At 39.7% G+C, this 24,268-nt stretch overlaps 2 long non-coding RNA genes across 2 annotated transcripts; both read right to left on the reverse strand.

Moving 5' to 3' along the window:
- Positions 1-16,782: 16,782 nt before the first annotated feature.
- On the reverse strand, positions 16,783-18,909 carry LOC145006376 (uncharacterized). Its single transcript, XR_013662881.1, has 3 exons — positions 18,745-18,909; positions 18,570-18,654; positions 16,783-16,937 (listed from the first exon to the last, which is right to left on the reverse strand). It is a non-coding gene; the product is annotated as an uncharacterized LOC145006376 (long non-coding RNA).
- A 2,488-nt stretch (positions 18,910-21,397) lies between these two features.
- On the reverse strand, positions 21,398-23,672 carry LOC145007557 (uncharacterized). The gene is made up of 3 exons (XR_013662992.1): positions 23,508-23,672; positions 23,333-23,417; positions 21,398-21,700 (listed from the first exon to the last, which is right to left on the reverse strand). It is a non-coding gene; the product is annotated as an uncharacterized LOC145007557 (long non-coding RNA).
- Positions 23,673-24,268: the final 596 nt, after the last annotated feature.

Raw genomic sequence — 24,268 nt, forward strand, 5'->3', positions numbered from 1 at the left:
TTAACAAATGAGTATTAGCCCACACTATATAAAACAAATAGCCCATAATTTAATTAGTATTCCTTTTAATCTCTAAATTAATCCATAATTAATTTAAGACTAAAACTAATTAAATAACGTAACTTCATATTAATATATTATAACTCATAATATATTAATAAACATATGTGTATAACTCTCATAAAATTATCCATAATAGTTTGGATGAGATGCAACCCAAATGGACCATGCAGGTCGGGTCAAGTATATACCAAATAAGTTATGGACTTAGACACCTTATCCAACAGACTCCCACTTGGATAAGTCTAATAACTATATTTGCCTATAACTTCAGGAACCAACCAACAATCGTAGCTCTCGAAAACTCCCTCGAACAATGAAGACTCTGTCGAACTATGAAGCGCCATTTTAGATAAGTGATCACATAATCCTCTGTTCTCATGATATCAGCCGGACAAACACATGGAACTATGTCTTGCTTATTGTCTAGCAGTTGTTTCTCGATTATCCGATTTGTTTGACGAAGAACTTCACTGAACACATCGGTTTAGTTCTGACCAGGCCTGGTACATGGGTCAACACAAAATCATCGAGGGGCCCAGATATCGCTTCTATTTCTAGAAGGAACAGATAAACTTCGACTGATATGCTTGTTCTACTACTTATTGAATTGTACACAAAGGCACGTTTTATAACATCAAGTTACTGATGCGTTTACGTGCAATCAATGCACAACCAACTCATAGGTAACAACTCATATCTCTAGGTTTAAAGATTTATATGATGTTATCATCTCACGATCACTCGAGATAAATTCCATGAAGTGATACAAGTGAGCGTGGGTTTATACCAATACTCATAACTTATGAGTACTCATGAATGTTGCAGCAACCATTGCCATGTCTAAACACCTTTAAGGCATCTACAAACCCAATTCATGACAATCTTGATTCATACCTACTTCCGACGTATGATCGATTGTGGAGATTTGAATAAATTAATTATTCTGGAAGTCAAAACATGCAAAACTGAAACAATAGTAAATAATTGACAATGATAGTAACACTTTACTCATAAATAAATCACAAATTTTATTCATCATCAATCGTCGATTACATTTTACAAGTTTCAGGAAAACTATCTAATCTGTAAAACTAATATCGTCCCTCAGCCCGATGCGTCTCGCATGCTGAAAATGCTTAACCCTCGTCAGTCCCTTCGTAAGGGGATCTGCAGGATTCTCATCTGACGATATCCTCCTTGTCACAAGGAGTCCTTCTTCAATCTTGTGTCTTATGAAGTGATATTTTCTGTCAATGTGTCGGGATCTGCCACGATCTCTTGGTTCCTTAGCTAAGGTAACCGCACCATTGTTGTCACAGAAAATCTCTATAGGTTCCTTAATAGCTGGTACAACTCCAAGGTCTCCGATGAAGTTCTTTAGCCATATCGCCTCCTTCGCTGCTTCACTCGCTGCTATATACTCTTATTCACAAGTCGAATCAGCCACCGTCTCCTGCTTGGAACTCTTCCAAGAAATTGCCCCTCCATTTAAGGTAAAGATCCAGCCCGACTGAGAGCGGAAATTATCCCTATCAGTCTGAAAACCAGCATCACTATACCCTAATATTCTCAAGTCATCACTGCCACCAAGGGTAAGGATCCAATCCTTAGTCCTCCGTAGGTACTTGAGAATGTTCTTTACCGCGGTCCAATGAGCCTTGCCAGGGTTCCCCTGATACCTGCTGACCATGCTCAAAGCAAATGCCACATCAGGACGGGTACAAGTCATAGCATACATGATCGAGCCAACTGCGGAAGCATATGGTAATTGGCTCATCTCAGCTAACTCTGCCTCTGTACTCGGACTCTGAGTCTTACTCAGTTTGGTATTGCTTTGGATTGGTAAATCTCCTTTCTTGGAATTCTCCATGTTGAACCTTTTCAACACCTTATCCAAGTAGATACTCTGACTAAGTCCAATTAGTCTTCTACTCCTTTCTCTTAATATCCTTATCCCTAGGATATAGGTAGCCTCTCCTAGGTCCTTCATAGCAAAGCACTTCCCAAGCCAGGACTTAACCTCCTGCAAGGTTTGGATGTCATTTCCTATGAGTAGTATGTCATCCACATACAGTACCAAGAAGCTAACTATACTCCCACTAGCTCTGACATACACACACGACTCATCTTCGCTTCTCAAGAAGCCAAACTCTTTTACCTTCTCATCAAAACAAAGATTCCAGCTACGAGATGCTTGTTTTAATCCATAAATGGATTTCTCAAGCTTGCATACTCTATTAGGGTACTCTGCATTGACAAAACCCTCTGGCTGATTCATGTACACATCCTCAGCCAACTTTCCATTAAGGAAAGCGGTTTTGACATCCATTTGCCATATTTCATAATCATGAAATGCTGCAATGGCTAACATAACCCTAATAGACTTAATCTTTGCTACCGGCGAAAAGGTTTCATCATAATCAACACCTTGAGTTTGAGTAAAACCCTTCGCAACCAGTCGAGCCTTATAAGTATGCACTTTTCCTTCCATGTTTGTCTTCTTCTTGAAGATCCATTTGCACCCGACTGTTTTACGGCCCGGTACATTGTCAACCAAGTTCCAAACTTGATTGTCATACATGGACTGTATCTCGCTGTCCATAGCCTCCTTCCATTTAGCAGACTCCGGGCCTGCCATGGCTTCCTTAACACTGCTAGGTTCATCCAAATTTACTAGTGTACTATCACTAATAAACGTATCACCTTCCGTAGTAATATGAAAACCATAATAAAACGAAGGTGTGTTCCTAACCCGTGTGGAACGTCTCGGAGGTATAGACTCGTCAGCTGGATCAACAGGAGTTTCTTCCTCAGGTTGATTGCTAGTGTCTGAGGTTCCTTCACCAATTGATTCTTGAATTTCTTCAAGATCAATCTGCCTCCCACTGTCTCCTTGGCTTAAAAATTCTTTCTCGCGAAAGATCCCTCTTCGTGCTACAAAGACCACATTCTCACTGGGTCTGTAGAAAAGGTAACCGAAGGATTTCTGTGGGTAGCCGATGAAAATACACCTTTCACTTCGGGGTTCAAGCTTATCATGAGCTTCGCGCCTCACGAAAGCTTCGCAACCCCAAATTTTGATGTGGTCCAAATTGGGAACCTTCCCAGTCCACATCTCATGAGGTGTTTTGGTAACCTTCTTTGTAGGGACTAGATTAAGGATATGGGCGGCAGTCTCTAAGGCATACCCCCAAAAAGAGATTGGTAACGAAACTCGACTCATCATAGAGCGAACCATGTCCAACAAGGTACGATTACGCCTCTCAGCTACACCATTCAGCTGTGGTGTCCTGGGAGGAGTCAATTGTGAGACAATCCCACACTCCTTAAGGTAGTCAAGGAACTCGGTACTAAGATACTCACCACCTCGATCGGATCGAAGCATCTTAATGTTCCTGCCCAATTGATTTTCTACTTCCTGCTTGAATTCCTTAAACCTTTTAAAGGTTTCGGACTTGTGTTTGATTAAGTAGACATACCCATATCTACTAAAATCATCAATAAAAGTCACATAATACCGATTAGCATCCCTTGTGGCGGTTTTGAATGGCCCACATACATCAGTATGTATTAGGTCTAACAAACCTTCACCCCTCTCACAAGTTCCAGTGAAGGGTGATTTTGTCATTTTTCCAAGTAGACAAGATTCACAACTATCATCTGATTTGAGGTCAAATGATTCCAAGACTCCACTCTTTTGGAGTTGTCCTATGCGTTTCTTGTTTACATGTCCAAGACGACAATGCCACAATGATGCTTTATCTAGGCTAGTAGAAGAATCAATATACAACACATTATTTCCTAAGTTGTCTACAATCGACACAGTTTCATACACGCCATCACAAGGTAATGCTTTAAAATAAAACACATTATTAAAGAAAGCATTAATACCACCACATTCATTATCAAACGAAAAGGTAAAACCTTGTTTGTACAAAGCATGAAAAGAAATAATATTCCTCGCCATTTCAGACGAGTACACACATTTATTCAAATCTAATTTTAACCCATTATTAAGCAACAAAGTATAAACTCCAATCTTGGAAACAGGTGAAGCCTTCCTATTCCCCATGATTAAGTTTATCTTCCCGTGCTCCACATCCTCACTTTTTCTTAGGCCCTGCAAATCAGAACATATGTGAATACCACATCCTGTATCAAGCACCCGAGAGTTAGAATATGTTGAGTAATTAGACAATATAGTGTAAATACCTGCATAGGTGGGTTTCACTTTCCCATCCTTTAGATCCTGCAAGTACTTAGGGCAGTTTCGCTTCCAGTGTGCCTTTTCATGGCAATAAAAGCATTCAGCATCCTTTGGAATGGCAGAAGGAGTGACAGAACCGTTCTTAGTCTTTGATGAGGAGCCTTCAAGAGACTTTCCCTTGGTACCCTTCGAAGGGTGCTTCCTCTTTTTCCCTTTGCCTTGACCAATAGCTAAAACAGGGGTACAGGTTGGAGTAGGAGTAGTAGAGGTAACAACCGCTTTACCCTTAAGACCGGTTTCAGCGGTCTTCAAGAGTCCTTGAAGCTTGCTGAGGGTAACTTCCTCCTTGTTCATATGATATGTCATTCGAAAATGATCATAACAAGAAGGCAAGGAGTGCAAAATGATGTCAATTGCCAACTCCTCGGGGATGTTAACATTCAGCTTCAGCAAACGGTCCACATACCTTTGCATCTTTTGCATGTGGCCCGTGACGGATTCACCATCCTTCATGCGGGTAGTTATTATGGAGGAGATTATTTCATACCGCTCCTGACGAGCACTCTGATGGTACCTTTCCATCAGGTCTTGGTGCATCTCAAAAGGGTAGAAATCTTCATACGACTTTTGGAGCTCGGCTGTCATCGTGGCCATCATGATACATGCCACCTTAGTAGCATCTCTCTCATGAGTCCTGAATTCAGCGATCTCCTCAGGAGTAGCAGTAGACTCATCAAGTTCTTTTAACTCCTTATCGAGGACATATTCCTTGTCCTCGTAACGAGTAACCATCCTGATGTTCCTAATCCAAACCATGAAGTTGGAACCATCAAAGATGACCCTCCCACAAAGATTCATGAGAGAGAAAGAACCAGTTGGGTTAGAGCCTGAAGCATTAGTGTTGGAAGACATCTGAAAGAAGAAAGTAAGTTTAGATTAGATATTTAGGATCCTTAATAAGACACCCAAATGTAATATTAAGGCTAGGATCCAATCACAATATATTACACTTAGAAGAGGGATGCCGTAATCTAAGTAATAATATATTTGAAAGGTAGGTGAATGACGATTCACCAATTTCCACCATGAAAACGAAATGATTTATTAGGTTTAATTGGATTTGAAATTCCTAGATTCTTTTGAGATTCATTGAACTTTTCAATGGCATGTTTCAATCTCGATTGTGCCCTTCAAGTTTTGTGACTGGGATGCCGAGGATCACAAAACAAGGTGTGAATAACCATGCTAATTCACTTGGTACTCTTAATATTATCACCTAATCAATGTGCCGGTTAACCACACACGCTCCATTGATCTATGACAAACATTAAGTCACCCTTCGTGATCCTTACTAGTCCTAGTTAGTGTGCCGGTTAACCACACACGCTCCACCAACGACTTGGTAAGGTACAAAGTGTGAATTCCATGGATTAGCACCATGTTCACATTTTCCTAAAATAACTAAGATTGGGAATTAAAAGAGTTTAGTTACTTTATAATATTCATTATACTTTTAATGAGGATTTAAAGTCATTGTTCTACCCGTTCGGCTAACGACCCTCCACCGATCAAGCAAGCGGTGGGTGAGAGTATACACCCATTAAGTCGCCATTTTATAGGCAACAACCTTATACCCACCTTATAGACCAGCTTCGTGAATGAGGCCTACTAACGGTAAAACGACTTATTCTTATACATATATATAATAATTAACCATTAATGTTATAAATAGTATAAGGGTTGAATTTTAACTATTAAAACTCTAAGGTTTGGAATTAAAGTTTATTAAAGTGTGTGAAACTTTACAAATTCCAAAACTTGAGGGCAAGTTTTGTAACTTTGCAAAACTCTTCATTTCATAACTTATGAATTAAAGGTTCATAAAAATGAAGACTCTTCATTTTCATGTAACTTATGTGTTTTAAGTGTGTGTTAAATGAAAGTGACCTTTGGTAATCCATAACTTGAGGACAAATTATGGACTCCATTAAAACACATAAATGATCAAGAATTAATTCTAAACAATTCAGCAAATAATTCCTATCATTTTCTAAATTCATAAGAACATGAACATGATCATCAAAAATTCAAGAATTATATGAACACATAAAATCATGGAATTTTGATATATGCTATTGTAAATGGATTAGAACAACCATTACACCAACTAAAATAAGTTTTATAACACCAAAACAGTTTAGGGTAATGTTTCTAGTCCATTTCCAGCAGCAAAAGTCGAGATTCTGCATTCTTTCGATCCTACTCGTCGAGTGCACGAACTGACTCGTCGAGTAGGTTGAATTTTGCCTTGGACTCGTCGAGTCCCCCCAATGGACTCGGCGAGTCCACCATGCAGACAGCAACGATTTCGACTTTTTTCATTATTTTGCATCAAGTATCAAACAAGCAAGCCTAGGCTCTGATACCACTGTTGGGTTTTGAGCAATCTAACACTTCCTAAGTGTGCATGCAACCCTAATAAACCTTGGATCTATGTTTGTCTAAATACATGCAAAATAATAATTTTCCAAGGATTATAACCTATCTAACATGGCATGGGGAACATTTCAACATAAAAGAGTTAGAAGAGATTACATACCTTTTGGTGAGTTTGGTTCTAAGGAGTTTGAGGGCCAAGCACCAATAGTGTGAATGCCTCAAATGGAATCACAAACACCACAAACTCTTGGAAAACTTTGAGAGAGTATACACCTCTTGTATTTTCGGCCACACACATGCACACACACACACACTAGATCACTAGTTTTCTCTTAGGCTCCATTTCATGCTCCATAAGCATGCTTATATAGTGTGCATGGTTAGGGTGAAACCCTAATAACCCATGTCTTTTCCTTTTCCAAGGATCCATGGGTTAAAAGCTCCATGGATCATCCATGGACTTCCACATAAGCCTAGCCCATTAACAAATGAGTATTAGCCCACACTATATAAAACAAATAGCCCATAATTTAATTAGTATTCCTTTTAATCTCTAAATTAATCCATAATTAATTTAAGACTAAAACTAATTAAATAACGTAACTTCATATTAATATATTATAACTCATAATATATTAATAAACATATGTGTATAACTCTCATAAAATTATCCATAATAGTTTGGATGAGATGCAACCCAAATGGACCATGCCGGTCGGGTCAAGTATATACCAAATAAGTTATGGACTTAGACACCTTATCCAACAGGGGGCAGTAGTGTTCGCCCTCAAAATTTGGCGTCACTACCTGTACGGGGTTCGTTGTACCATATACACGGACCATAAGAGTTTGAAGTATTTGATGGATCAACCTAACCTAAATATGCGTCAGAGGAGATGGTTAGACGTGGTTAAGGATTATGCCTGTGAGATCCTATACCACCCAGGCAAGGCTAATGTGGTAGCCGATGCATTGAGTCGTAGGGCGGAGAGCACTCCATTGCGAGACGTATGTTTGAGATTGACGGTGATGACTCCGGTATTAGATACTATTCGTGGGGCACAGGCCGAGGTTGTGAAATCTGGGATGCAGAAACAGGAGCGGGTCGTCGGGTTGATTTCAGAGTTCGTTATGGATGGACGGAGACTTCTGACGTTTCAGGGTCGGATCTGGGTACCATTCGTGGGCGGTACGCGTGTTACTTTGATGGAGGAGGCACACAGATCGAAATTCTCGATCCATCCCGGTGCTACGAAAATGTATTTGGATTTGAGAAAGGAGTACTGGTGGCCTTGCATGAAGAGAGACGTCGCCTGGTTCGTTGAGAGGTGTTTGACCTGCCGTAGGGTTAAGGCCGAGCACCAGAGACCGCACGGGAAGTTGCAACCCTTGGAGATTCCTGAGTGGAAGTGGGAACAGATCACGATGGATTTCATCACCAAATTGCCGAGAACTGCCAGGGGAGTCGATGCGATTTGGGTGATTGTGGATAGGCTAACAAAGAGTGCACACTTCCTTGCCATTAGCGAAAGTTCATCAGCAGAGAAGTTGGCAGAGTTATACGTGAGAGAGATAGTATCTCGGCATGGAGTGCCGACCTCGATTGTTTCGGACCGCGATGTACGTTTCACTTCCAGGTTCTGGAAGAAATTCCATGAGGAGTTGGGTACTAAACTGCATTTTAGTACCGCATACCATCCCCAGACCGACGGTCAGAGCGAGCGGACGATTCAGACATTGGAAGACATGCTTAGAGCGTGTGTGTTAGACTTCGGGGGTAGCTGGGATGCGCATCTGCCGTTGGCTGAGTTTTCCTACAACAACAGCCATCATTCGAGCATTGGTATGCCACCTTTTGAGTTGTTGTATGGTAGGAGGTGTCGGACTCCCATTTGCTGGGGAGAAGTGGGACAGAGAGTGATGGGCAGTACAGAGATCGTACTTCAGACGACCGAACAGATTCAACAGGTGAGGCAGAGGTTATTGACCACCCAGAGCCGACAGAAGAGTTACGCGGACAGACGCCGGTCCGAGCTCGAATTCCAGGTTGGCGACTACGTTCTCCTAAAGGTTTCTCCTTGGAAAAGAGTGATTCGGTTCAGAAAGAGGGGCAAATTGGGGCCCCGGTTCATAGGTCCATTTCGTGTAGTTGCCAGGGTAGGTAAGGTAGCTTATCGGTTGGAGTTGCCAGCAGAGCTGAATCAGATTCACAACACCTTTCACGTATCACAGTTGAGGAAGTGTATAGCCGATGAATCGGCAGTGGTTCCGTTAGAACATATTCAGGTGGATGCGAGCCTGAATTACGCCGAGAGACCAGTAGCTATCAGGGATCGGAAGATCAAGGTTCTACGGAACAAGGAGATATCTCTGGTGTTGGTTCAGTGGCAACATCGGAAGGGATCGGAGATGACTTGGGAGCCGGAGAGTGAAATGCGGGAGCAACATCCGGAGTTATTCGCAGAATGAGACTTCGAGGGCGAAGTCTAGTTCTAGTGGGGGTGAGTTATAACAGCCCGGAAATTCAGGTATTGTTTTAAACTATTTTTGGGACATAATTAGGAGGGGACTCGGCGAGTTGGTGCCTGACTCGCCGAGTAGGACCACGGTCTTGGACACAGATTCGCGACTGGACTCGACGAGTCCATTAGGGACTCGGCGAGTCGACGCTGTTCAGCTGAAACCCTAGCCGTTTTAATTCTGGATCGTATATAATGTCTTGAGGGCCGTCATGTCTCGTCTTTTGGCCGATTGAAGATAACTTAGGAGTCTGTGGGCATCTGGAGCAAGGGTGAGGGCTAGTGGAAGCTTGAAGAGGTTGTTAGACAAGGAGAGGCAAGGTGGTGATCAAAGGAGGTTCAAGGGGTCGAGCTCTGAAGGTTGGGGACACAGGGAACACGTTTTCCAGGTAATCCTCGGATCATTTCTGTAGTTTTGGCGTTGTATACGAATCTAGGGTTTAGGAAACCCATTTAAAGATTTGATAGATTATAGTGTTGTTACAAGTGTTTAAACCCCTGTAATAGTATATGTGAAGGTCCAGGAAGCCCCATATCTATATATTACGGAATCATGCGAATTACAGGAGGCAGTTGATTGACTGCATGGCGAGGACTCGCCGAGTCCAATGATCAGACTCGGCGAGTAGCCTGAAGATTTACTAGGACTCGCCGAGTTGTTCTTCAGACTCGGCGAGTAGCTTGAAGACCTACTGGAACTCGTCGAGTCATTCTTTAGACTCGGCGAGTGGAGTCGGGGTGTCTAGACTCGCCGAGTTGCCTTTGCACTCGACGAGTCCGGTCAAGTTGACCGTTGATCTGTATGTAATTTAGTAGGGTCAGCTGTCTTGTTTGATAAGATCATTAATAAAGGTATGTGGTATTATAGGGAGCCTGCAGATTAGCGGATCGAGTGCGAGTAGCTCGAAGGGTTTATAGCTTGCATACTACGAGGTGAGTTTTCTCACTATACTTCACCCGGAAGGGTTTGACTGCGTGACCAGAAGGTCGTATGTGTTATATTTATGCTATGTCTAGAGAGGTAGATGCTTTATATGTGATGTATGCTTATACGGGCCGGAAGGCGAGACTTTATGTGATAGAAAGAACGGTATGATGTATGACTTATGTGTTATGTGTGATATGTTATATGTGTTATGTATGAGGTATGACTTATGTGTTATGTGTGACATGTTATATGTGCTATGTTTTATACTATTATGGGCCGGAAGGCAAAATACTATGGGCCGGAAGGCAATATAATACGGGCCGGAAGGCGATATGTTATGGGCCGGAAGGCGATTGTGTTACGGGCCGGAAGGCAATGTTAAGTGGACCGAAAGGTCCGGGCCGGAAGGCGTATGTGGGTAAGTCGTATACTGGGGAACTCACTAAGCATTTATGCTTACCAGTTGTGTTTATGTTTTTCAGGTACTAGTGATGACCGTGGGAAGGCGCCGGCGTGACACGTACACACTGCCATTGTTGAAGATCTTGGGGATTCGTTATTTATATTTTTGCAATAAACTTGGAATAAACTCTTTCGTCGAATAATGATGTTTTATTTTAAATGAAAATTTTATTTGAAAAATTGAGATGTTACATGCGGTTTCCAAGCTGAAGCTCTGCCTGCGAGAAGCTTGATTTTTGTAGAGATCTTCCAGATCTGCTGAGGATTACTACTTTTGCATGTCGTAGTACTGTCCGATCATCTTCTGATCAAGTGAGTGTATAGTACCTTTCATAAACACGATAATAATACAAGTATGATTTGAGTGTATTAAGTATATTGTCGTTTATATGTTTGAATGTGTTGTTACTTTCTTCTAACGCATGATTATGAAGTATTTTATAAAAGATTCGTGTTATGTGTATATTTTGTTGTTATGTGTGTGAATGTATATTCACTTTCTTCTATCTTACAGATCTGATTATTTCTATATGAAATACGTGTTATGTGTGTGTGCCTCATCTGTTATGTGGAAATGTATTGATTTAGCATGCTATACAGGTTTTGATACTATGTATAAAAATGTATGTTTTATCTACTAATATGTTGGGTAGAACATGGGTAGATAGTTGGTGTGTAATAAACAGATGAAAGGCCTCGATGTTGTTTTGATCCAGTCATATAGCGAAATTTAGATGACGACCACGGACTTTTCTAGACAATCCAGTGGAACGCTAGCAGGCTCATAACGTGTAGGTGTTAATGAACTTGGGTGTTCATTCGCTGTATTCCATCCCCCTCATGGTTGCCTTATTTGACTTATATTGTTGAGGAACCCCCGAAGCATGTGTCGTCACCCCGATGAAATATTCTTAGACTAGGTCCCTTATGTTAGTTATTTTAGGGACATAAAGTGAGAATAACGGGAATGGGTAATTGGGTTATTGTTGGTTGATAATAATTAATTTAATTATTTATTGTGGGTTGAAAACCCTATATGCTCACTAGGCTCCCAAGTCTGACCCAATCAGTTTTATTTGTATTACAGGAAGTGGCGCAAGGGCGTAAGATGGATGAACCATCAAGTTGTTTTGTTTACAAGTCTGTATATGTATATATTTGTTGAACGACTTGTAATGTTATCGTTTGCGCTTATTGGTCTGTATCGGAACATGACACCCCGAGTTTTGATTATATAATGAAAATACATTTCTTTTATGAAATGCTTTGATAAACATTGTTTTATAATGTTTTGTTTTTGGGAACAAATTCCGCAACTCTTTCAAATCAAAAGGATTTACTCTTAAATTATTTTAAAAGCATAAATGAAAATCGGTCTTTTCTGGCCGAGATTTTGGGGATGTCACAGTTGGTATCAGAGCATTAGTTTAAGCGAACTAGGAATTTGTAGGATTTCTAGACTTAAACTTAGAATGCTAAGTGGAATTTTGAGATGTGTGTCTGTTATATTTTAGACACGAGCACTAGTTTATTTTAGGAAAGTTGCCTAAAATGCTTTATGTGCTAAATGTTATATGTTGTCATATATGATATTAATTGTTCAGATCTATGGTCTGTTGCCGACCGGATCTAGAAACTTTATGCGTGTAGGATTCTAAGCGTACGTCTACGAAATTAGAACTATCATGTAAATGTTTCAGAGTGATAAGGATGATTTAAATATCTATCGTGAATGAGGATCTAATTTCACCTTATTCGGTGTGTAGATCAAAAATGGTGAGAACAAGAAGTGGAGTTGGAAATGCTGATGAAAACAGGAATCAACCACCAGTGATTGAGCAAAGACCTGTCGTAGCAGCAGCACCTGAGCCAATAACCATGGCTGGTGTACAAATGATGATTCAAACAATGTTGGATCGTCAGATGGATGAAACTAGACGGTTGCTTCAACAGAATCGTGAAGAACTGTAAATTCGTGTGGAAGAGCCTGAATTAAATGAAGGGAACTCGGAAGGTGGAAACTTCAGTGTGTCTGTTGGTCAAGCCAACCCACCGATAGTTAGGCGAGACAACCATGATGGAAGGAATGATGGAATGAGATGCAAGTACAAGGACTTTCTAACTTGCAAACCATCGACCTTCAATGGAAAGGAGGATCCGATAGGATTGATGGATTGGATCTCTGAAATGGAGTTAGCCTTCATGACTTGTGGCTGCAGAGGCAAGTTGCAGACTATCTATGCAGTACGTCAGTTCCGAGGTGGAGCCGTTCGTTGGTGGAACACTCTAGGGAAGACTTTAAGCCCAAATGAGCCACTGCAATTGACATGGGCAGAGTTCTTGGTGTAATTCAAGCGCAAGTTCTGCTCGGCTCAAAATCTATTGGAACTAGAGAACAAGTTTCTGACATTGACGAAAGGCAGCATGTCAGTTGATGAATACACTAATAACTTCACCGATAAAATGGAGTTTGCCTTGCGTATCGTTCCAGACGAGCTGATAAAGGTGGACCGGTATGTGAAGGGACTCCCGTGGGAGTACGAGGTGCCATTACGACAGGCACATACTCTAGAGGCAGCTATCTGGGCTGCCAAGTCTGTTGAGAACATGATTAAGGGGAGAACCACCAACAAGGTTGAGATTGGTGAGAAGAGAAAGTTTGAGGGAACATCTGGTTCCGGTAAGAAAAGCAAATTTTCGAAATATGATTCGAAAAAGTTTGGTGGGGGAAAAGGAGGCGAAACGAAGTGGTGTGAAAAGTGTAAGAAAAAGCACTTTGGGAAATGTAGCGAGGATGTAACCTGCTACAAGTGTGGGAAGGTTGGACATTTTGCCAATGAATGTCCGAACAACAAACGGATGTGTTTTGGTTGTAATGAAGAGGGGCACATTTTGAAAGACTGTCTGAAGAAGGAGGCAGCTAAGCCCAACATTCCACCAAAGCCAAAGGCGAGAGCATTCCAGATGACACTGGAAGCTGCTAAAGATGAAACTGATGTCGCTTCAGGTACCTTTCTCATAAACACATTGCCTGCCCAAATTTTATTTGATTATGGAGCCAACTACTCCTTTATATCGCATGAATTTGGTAGAAAACTAGCTCTGCCTGTTGATAGACTAGATAATGCTTTATTTGTCGAAGTTGCTAGTGGCAAGTTTGTACCTGTTAGCCATCGTATGAAAAACATCTTAATCGACCTTAATGGGAATAAGTTTCACGAAGAATTATTACCTATCGAACTTAATGGTTTCGACATCGTGTTGGGAATGGATTGGCTTAGCGCCAATGATGCCGAAATTTTATGCAAGAAGAAGATAGTTAAAGTTAACCCGACTGGAAAAGATTCATTTATGGTGTATGGGGACAAACGTCGAGTGAATTCTGGAATCATTTCCCTAATGAAAGCCATAAAGTGTTTGACCAAGGGATGTACATCATATTTAGCATTCATGATTGATGCTAAGAAGGAAAAGAAGGTGATGCAGAGTATTCTAGTGGTGTGTGATTATCCGGAAGTATTTCCAGAAGATCTTCCTGGATTACCACCTGATAGACAAGTGGAGTTCAGAATTGACTTGTTACCAGGAACAACACCAATAGCAAAAGCACCTTATCGATTAGCACCGACGGAGATGAAGGAGCTGATGATGCAACTTCAGGAGTTGTTGGACAAAGGTTTCATTAGACCTAGTTCATCACCCTGGGGAGCTCCGGTGTTATTCGTGAAGAAGAAAGATGGAAGTATGAGAATGTGCATTGATTACAGAGAGCTGAACAAGGCAACAATAAAGAATAGATATCCGTTGCCAAGGATTGATGACCTGTTTGATCAATTGCAAGGTTCGAGCTATTTCTCGAAGATCGATCTAAGGTCAGGATATCATCAGCTAAAAGTAAGAAAGCAAGATATCGAGAAGACTGCATTCAGAACTAGATATGGACACTACGAGTTCTTGGTTATGTCGTTTGGACTAACCAATGCTCCGGTAGCATTCATGGATTTAATGAAAAGAGTTTGTAATCTGTTCCTTGATAAATCTGTGATAGTGTTCATAGACGACATTCTGATTTACTCGAAAAGCCAGGAGGAACATGGCAGACACTTGCGAGAAGTGTTAGAAGTCTTGAAGAAGGAGAATCTGTATGCTAAGTTCTCCACATGTGATTTTTGGATTCGTGAAGTCCAATTCTTGGGTCACGTGGTCAACCAAGAAGGGATAATGGTTGATCCAGCAAATATTGAAGCTGTAATGAAGTGGGAACAATCGAAAAGTCCCACGGAGATCCGAATATTTTTAGGATTATCCGGATATTACCGAAGGTTTATCCAAGGCTTTTCTTGGATTGCTACTCCATTGACAGCTTTGACCCACAAAGGAGCTACTTATGCTTGGAATGATAAGCATAAAGAAGCATTCGAGAAGCTAAAGAAGTAGCTATGCGAGGCACCGATACTTTCTCTACCCGGTGGAGTTGAAGACTTCGTTGTTTATAGCGATACGTCTGGTGTTGGATTGGGTTGTGTTTTAACCCAAAGAGAAAAGGTGATAGCATATGCGTCTCGACAGCTAAAGGAGCATGAAAAGAACTACCCAACTCATGATTTGGAGTTGGCAGCGGTAGTTTTCGCTCTGAAGATATGGAGGCATTACCTCTATGGCACGAAGTGCAAACTTTTCACTGATCATAGGAGTCTCCAATATCTCTTCAATCTGAAGGAATTGAATATGAGGCAACGACGCTGGCTGGAATTACTCAAGGACTACGACTGTGAAATACTTTACCATCCCGGTAAAGCTAATGTTGTTGTTGATGCTCTCAGTCAGAAAGTCAATCTTGAAAAGAGAAGGCCAAGAGCGTTGAGAATTGAGGTTGTCTCGACTTTTTTGGAAAGTATAAAGAAAGCTCAAAGCGAAGCTTCTGAGAAGAATGACCGAAAGGAGGAACGTTTGGGCAAAACGTTGGTGTTCAGTGTAAACATTCATGGATTGAAGGTGTTCCAAGATCGGATTTGGATACCTAAGATAAGAGGAGTCAGAGATCTTCTGATGGAAGAAGCTCACAAGACCATGTACTCGATTCATCCTGGTTGCACTAAAATGTATAGAGACCTGAAACCCTACTACTGGTGGCCGACGATGAAGCTTGACATTGCGAAGTATGTGGCGGAGTGTGTGACTTGTGCGAGAGTCAAGACACAACATCAGAAACCATATGGGAGTTTAGAACCATTGTCTGTGCCTATGGGTAAGTGGGAAGACATTGCTATGGATTTTGTCACTAAACTGCCCAGAACAAAGAATGGTCACGACATGATTTGGGTGGTCGTCGATCGATTCACTAAGAGTGCGTATTTCATAGCAGCCAGGGAGAAATGGTCTATGGAAAAGCTTGCGAATTCTTATGTGAAGGAAATTGTGAGACTTCATGGTGTTCCGCTAACAATTGTGTCGGATCGTAATAGTCGTTTCACCTCAAGGTTTTGGAAAAGTCTACAAGAGGAAATGGGTACCAAGTTATGTTTAAGTACAGCTTCCCATCCGCAGACTGATGGTCAGAGTGAAAGAACGATACAAAAACTTGAAGATATGCTGAGAGCATGTACCTTGGAATTCCTAGGTAATTGGGATGAACATTTACCATTGGTAGAATTTTCCTATAACAATAGTTTTCACTCGAGCATTAAGATGGCACCTTACCAAGCTTTGTATGGACAAAAGAGTCATACGCCATCTTGTTGGCTTGAGGCTGGGGAAAAGCAGTTTATGTTAGCGGCTCAGGATCGTCAAAAGAGCAATGCTGACAAAAAGCGAAGACCGATGACGTTTGAAGTTGGGTATTCGGTTTTGCTTAAAGTCTCGCCGTGGAAGGGACTTATAAGATTTGGTAAAAGGGGAAAGTTGAGTCCATGGTTTATTGGACCGTTTAAAGTTCTTTAGAGGATTGGGAACCAAGCTTACAAGCTCGAAATACTAGAAGAACTGAATGGAATTCATAACACTTTTCATGTGTGTTATTTACGGAAGTTCACGAGGGAAGTTCCCGACATGATTCCACTTTCGGAGTTGAGAATTGTCACACCCCCAAACCAAGGATGGCGGAAACGTCTGGGGGTGGAGGACTTCATGTAGAGTATCACAACAATGAGTATAATAGTGCTCAAAGTAAAAACAACCACCATAAATATAATTGCAAAAGTTACACCAAAGTAAATGTTTACATCTTTCAAAAGCAATTACATTATGATGACAAAATAATTTGTTGACGGTTTAACGTCCCATCCTCAAAGCGATGAAGTTTTCCTGTTTCACTGACTTCCTGAGAATACAAGTAGTTTTAAAGAGTGTCAACACAAAGGTTGGTGAGTTCATAAGAGTTTTGTTTGAAGTAGAAACCGTTTTTCCTTGTAAAATCGATTTAGTTTGATTTCCAGAAAATCCAATATTTTCTTAGTTAAGTATGAATAGAAATAATCCTGCATGATGCATTAATGAACCCTAGAGCAATCCGTAGAGTTCCTCTATAATCGTCCAGCGTATAAAAGTTATATAAGGGTTAACTTAGATAAAACGTTGAATGTAGTGGGTCTGCCCCAGGTCCACAACCCAACGAGGAACAGGAGATGAGGCGGGCACCACCAATTCTAGGCCAATCATGACTAAATTCTTACATGACTCAAACATATACGCTCAGCAACTATAGCTGAAATCTAACAATTCTAAAGGAAATATAGTTTTAATATCATAATAACTTTGTATAGAGACCCGACGTTTTGTATTTGTACCCATAGAGATAAAAGGTGATTTTAAATCGACATAAAACTCATTTAGGTTTTAAAAATAAAATCCCGTAAACTTATGGATTGTTCCCTATGTGAGCCGTTATAATCATACTATGACTATGTGAACCTGCCACGACGTTCTCAGTGTCGCGAAAAATGAAATGACATTTGTCACCCGTAGACCTGCAGGTCCAACTGTAGCTAGCAGAAAGGTGTGGGGTGTCAAACCCAATATAGATCTATATACAAGTATCACGTTCTCCCTCAAGGAGATTCTGATTATAACTACCAGGAATTATATCCCGCACTCGGACGTACGGGGAGAGATAGAGAAACTCACAATATAGGATAACAAGTTTACGTTAAATGTTTGTGAATATAAATATTTCTTGTATGAATGTACCCTTTTTGTACGAGTGCGCAGAGTGATGTATCATAAACTATACCTATTATAGTTTATCTAAAATGTATGTAATATGTATGAATCCTTTTATGGAGATGTATTAGTGTTGTAAATATATTCAAACTATACTTTTTATAGTTAAATAATACGTGTTCCAAAATGAATGGATAATATTTAATATGAATGTCTTAGTTTCAGTTCATAATGATAAACTACTAGGAAACACATTCAAACATTAAAACTTATGATTATACACTTTGCTCAACATAATACAAAGTGTTATGATATTTACATGTTGTTGGTAAAATTTAGCAATTCTGCCCTGTTTTGGAAAAATCATAGAAAAATCATACGAAGTCGAAAACTAGATCCGTAAATTCTGAGAGTTCACAAAATGTGTTTAGTTTGCTCATAAATTTTATCTCAATTTATAATGACTTCTAACTTGGGTGAAAAAGTCCAAGATCACAGACTGGTCCGGATTGTTGTTTGAAATGATAGGCAGTTTTGTAAAAATCACCATAAATTGTAGAAAAATCGTATGGAGATGTGCAAGTAGCCATTTTAAAGCTAAAAACTTGATCTATTTGCACCTTGTACAGTTTTGAAAACAAAAATAGTTAAGATGCCCAAAACAGTCTGTGAATGGAGTTGAACTTTTCTGATGAAGGCTGTTAGAAAAATTTAGATACGTTCTTAGTGTTTTAACTTGTATTCCCCCCCTGAAAACTTGAGAAAACATGAAAATGTAGGGGTATGAACTCACCTTGAGTGATTTCAGTAGATAAGTGTTGAAGAAGGAAAGTGTTCAACCTAAGAACACTTGAGGAAACACTTGAAGATTCGAAGATCTAACACAATTATGATGGAGTTTGTGTAAGATATTCATGATTTGAGTAGAATGAAGTGAAATAATCATAAGGAGGATGAATTATACTTACTAAGTGTGGAAGAACACTTGAATCCAGCCTTGGATCTCGAAAATTTGTGTAGAAGAGTTTGAGAGAAAAAGTGATGTTTGTTACTTAGTGGAATGAGAGAAATGAGAGAAAATGAGGAGTGTGGTTGATTGTTCCAGCTCAAAAACGTGGGAGTGAGTGAAATTTGAGTGTAAGGGAACATTGAAGTGACATAGGTAAGGTGGGGAGGTATGGCTGGTCATAGAGTGGGTGTGGGGTGGTTGCTTGTGATCATACGTCTTTGGACTCAAAAGTCAAGAACAATGTCTTATAATAGTCTATGTGTGTGTATCTCTTTAAAAATTCTGCAATTTCATCATTTTATGACCCCCATTTGCGAAGTTGAGTATTTATTTCCAAAAATGCGAAACTCCAGGGACAATATTTGAAATCTTCTGTTTTCTTCCCCAATTCGCATTCTACTGTGAAATACTTCGCATCTTCATTCTTACACCCTTCGCATCCCTTCGCATTAATCACCTTCGCATTTTATGACCCCCATTTGCGAAGTTGAGTATTTATTTCCAAAAATGCGAAACTCCAGGGACAATATTTGAAATCTTCTGTTTTCTTCCCCAATTCGCATTCTACTGTGAAATACTTCGCATCTTCATTCTTACACCCTTCGCATCCCTTCGCATTAATCACCTTCGCATTTTATGACCCCCATTTGCGAAGTTGAGTATTTATTTCCAAAAATGCGAAACTCCAGGGACAATATTTGAAATCTTCTGTTTTCTTCCCCAATTCGCATTCTACTGTGAAATACTTCGCATCTTCATTCTTACACCCTTCGCATCCCTTCGCATTAATCACCTTCGCATTTTATGACCCCCATTTGCGAAGTTGAGTATTTATTTCCAAAAATGCGAAACTCCAGGGACAATATTTGAAATCTTCTGTTTTCTTCCCCAATTCGCATTCTACTGTGAAATACTTCGCATCTTCATTCTTACACCCTTCGCATCCCTTCGCATTAATCACCTTCGCATTTTATGACCCCCATTTGCGAATATTAACCCAATTGACTTTGAATTGACCAGAATATGACGGTTGTCACATCATCCCCCCGTTAAAGGGAATTTCGTCCCGAAATTTGCACTTCGAATGGGGATCCAGGAATTTAGAGGAAAGATGGGGATAACTTTTCGTAGTACGAGAATTTGATTATGGTAAGGAATAACTCGCCCGATGTCACATGATTACTACTATGCATGCTTTAATCGATGCTAGATTTAGCATATAAAGAAATTCGGGATTTAAATGTCGATGTTAGAAACACGTACTGATATTTGCGGGCAGTTCCGGAGTGGTTTCTCCCTCGGTGACATTGTTCTGTCATGAGTTTGCAAAAGGAAAACTGATCAGATGGTAAGTTCCTACTAGTAAAGACAAGTCAGTTGTTATAGAATTTGATTTTTCCAGCATTTTTCTTCGATTTAAGAATTCCTTATATATAGTTCATAAAGGAAGTCCATATGAATGAAGTTCACGAGTTAGTGGGTTTTGTGGTCTCTCTTAGATTTTTCACGAGTGTGCTCAAGGCGATTGGTGCGGATCGTATGTATTCTCGTTATTTGCATCAACCTCTGCGATACCATGGAGAGTTGTTCTACCCTGAATCTCGTTTCGGGCAACTCTATAGACTAGGATTGGAAAAATTTTATCTGCTGAGTTTCCTTCGTTTATGTTGTAGAAACTTCGTTCTCTATTAAACAACATATGTTGGTCTTGTTCTTTGCTCCCGGTTTCCAAGCACTCTTCCCAAGGAGGCGTCAGGCCTTGATAGCCGGTCGAGGGTTGGGATTCGGAACAAGAGTCATCGGGGTTAAGTTCTCCACTTCAGCGTCGGAGTCAGAACCATCAGCATAGCCTTCAGCTTGGTGACCATCTACAGGGGTTGGGTAATCATTCTCTGGCTCCTCTCCGAGCCATTTGGTATTGTCGTGGTTAGGGTAGTACGGTCGTCGTGTGGATGGAAATCCAACCATGATATCTTCGCGAGAAATGGGGATATAAGAAATAATTAAGCAAACGTACTAATTAGCTAATTATACGATGATCTTTATCAGGTACTTCAACAAATTGTTTAGTGCATACTAATTATATGTATTCGGGACAGGATAGACCTTCGAATAAGCGACCCTAACTCTAAATCCCCAATCCAACGAGAACAGGAAGTAGAGCAAAGATCCACAGATTCTAAGTCTATGACGTCCTGGATACATAAAATTTTAATGTATCCACTAAGCAACTATTGACCTATTGATAAAGATCTATTTAGTTCTCACATATGTAATTTTAATAATGCCAAAATACCCCTATGGTATTTCATTGTGGTAGTGTTGGTAAATTTTTAGACTTGTTGCCACATCACAACCATTCTTGGGCATATGCTAATCACTCCTCGGACCAGCATAGTTGATCAGGCTATGCTATTCCCAAGACTGATCATACATCCCCAGGCTTACCTGTGATGTCCAACAATCTTTACTTTTGTTTTGTCCTAAAATGATGCTGACCTTAGTATGTATGCATGCATGTATACTTTTAACAAAAGTTATTTATTCTTAAAGGTATAGTGGTTTTGAAATCTTAAAATCAGAGACCTTAGTCCCAATGCATTTATAGTTTGTATATCTTATGTGGTTCGATATACTTAGTTCACTATAAACAATGCTCTGATACCAATCTGTCACACCCCCAAACCAAGGATGGCGGAAACGTCTGGGGGTGGAGGACTTCATGTAGAGTATCACAACAATGAGTATAATAGTGCTCAAAGTAAAAACAACCACCATAAATATAATTGCAAAAGTTACACCAAAGTAAATGTTTACATCTTTCAAAAGCAATTACATTATGATGACAAAATAATTTGTTGACGGTTTAACGTCCCATCCTCAAAGCGATGAAGTTTTCCTGTTTCACTGACTTCCTGAGAATACAAGTAGTTTTAAAGAGTGTCAACACAAAGGTTGGTGAGTTCATAAGAGTTTTGTTTGAAGTAGAAACCGTTTTTCCTTGTAAAATCGATTTAGTTTGATTTCCAGAAAATCCAATATTTTCTTAGTTAAGTATGAATAGAAATAATCCTGCATGATGCATTAATGAACCCTAGAGCAATCCGTAGAGTTCCTCTATAATCGTCCAGCGTATAAAAGTTATATAAGGGTTAACTTAGATAAAACGTTGAATGTAGTGGGTCTGCCCCAGGTCCACAACCCAACGAGGAACAGGAGATGAGGCGGGCACCACCAATTCTAGGCCAATCATGACTAAATTCTTACATGACTCAAACATATACGCTCAGCAACTATAGCTGAAATCTAACAATTCTAAAGGAAATATAGTTTTAATATCATAATAACTTTGTATAGAGACCCGACGTTTTGTATTTGTACCCATAGAGATAAAAGGTGATTTTAAATCGACATAAAACTCATTTAGGTTTTAAAAATAAAATCCCGTAAACTTATGGATTGTTCCCTATGTGAGCCGTTATAATCATACTATGACTATGTGAACCTGCCACGACGTTCTCAGTGTCGCGAAAAATGAAATGACATTTGTCACCCGTAGACCTGCAGGTCCAACTGTAGCTAGCAGAAAGGTGTGGGGTGTCAAACCCAATATAGATCTATATACAAGTATCACGTTCTCCCTCAAGGAGATTCTGATTATAACTACCAGGAATTATATCCCGCACTCGGACGTACGGGGAGAGATAGAGAAACTCACAATATAGGATAACAAGTTTACGTTAAATGTTTGTGAATATAAATATTTCTTGTATGAATGTACCCTTTTTGTACGAGTGCGCAGAGTGATGTATCATAAACTATACCTATTATAGTTTATCTAAAATGTATGTAATATGTATGAATCCTTTTATGGAGATGTATTAGTGTTGTAAATATATTCAAACTATACTTTTTATAGTTAAATAATACGTGTTCCAAAATGAATGGATAATATTTAATATGAATGTCTTAGTTTCAGTTCATAATGATAAACTACTAGGAAACACATTCAAACATTAAAACTTATGATTATACACTTTGCTCAACATAATACAAAGTGTTATGATATTTACATGTTGTTGGTAAAATTTAGCAATTCTGCCCTGTTTTGGAAAAATCATAGAAAAATCATACGAAGTCGAAAACTAGATCCGTAAATTCTGAGAGTTCACAAAATGTGTTTAGTTTGCTCATAAATTTTATCTCAATTTATAATGACTTCTAACTTGGGTGAAAAAGTCCAAGATCACAGACTGGTCCGGATTGTTGTTTGAAATGATAGGCAGTTTTGTAAAAATCACCATAAATTGTAGAAAAATCGTATGGAGATGTGCAAGTAGCCATTTTAAAGCTAAAAACTTGATCTATTTGCACCTTGTACATTTTTGAAAACAAAAATAGTTAAGATGCCCAAAACAGTCTGTGAATGGAGTTGAACTTTTCTGATGAAGGCTGTTAGAAAAATTTAGATACGTTCTTAGTGTTTTAACTTGTATTCCCCCCCTGAAAACTTGAGAAAACATGAAAATGTAGGGGTATGAACTCACCTTGAGTGATTTCAGTAGATAAGTGTTGAAGAAGGAAAGTGTTCAACCTAAGAACACTTGAGGAAACACTTGAAGATTCGAAGATCTAACACAATTATGATGGAGTTTGTGTAAGATATTCATGATTTGAGTAGAATGAAGTGAAATAATCATAAGGAGGATGAATTATACTTACTAAGTGTGGAAGAACACTTGAATCCAGCCTTGGATCTCGAAAATTTGTGTAGAAGAGTTTGAGAGAAAAAGTGATGTTTGTTACTTAGTGGAATGAGAGAAATGAGAGAAAATGAGGAGTGTGGTTGATTGTTCCAGCTCAAAAACGTGGGAGTGAGTGAAATTTGAGTGTAAGGGAACATTGAAGTGACATAGGTAAGGTGGGGAGGTATGGCTGGTCATAGAGTGGGTGTGGGGTGGTTGCTTGTGATCATACGTCTTTGGACTCAAAAGTCAAGAACAATGTCTTATAATAGTCTATGTGTGTGTATCTCTTTAAAAATTCTGCAATTTCATCATTTTATGACCCCCATTTGCGAAGTTGAGTATTTATTTCCAAAAATGCGAAACTCCAGGGACAATATTTGAAATCTTCTGTTTTCTTCCCCAATTCGCATTCTACTGTGAAATACTTCGCATCTTCATTCTTACACCCTTCGCATCCCTTCGCATTAATCACCTTCGCATTTTATGACCCCCATTTGCGAAGTTGAGTATTTATTTCCAAAAATGCGAAACTCCAGGGACAATATTTGAAATCTTCTGTTTTCTTCCCCAATTCGCATTCTACTGTGAAATACTTCGCATCTTCATTCTTACACCCTTCGCATCCCTTCGCATTAATCACCTTCGCATTTTATGACCCCCATTTGCGAAGTTGAGTATTTATTTCCAAAAATGCGAAACTCCAGGGACAATATTTGAAATCTTCTGTTTTCTTCC

This window comes from Lactuca saligna, chromosome 7 (assembly GCF_052625555.1).
Source record: "Lactuca saligna cultivar CGN05327 chromosome 7, ASM5262555v1, whole genome shotgun sequence".
Taxonomy (NCBI): domain Eukaryota; kingdom Viridiplantae; phylum Streptophyta; class Magnoliopsida; order Asterales; family Asteraceae; genus Lactuca; species Lactuca saligna.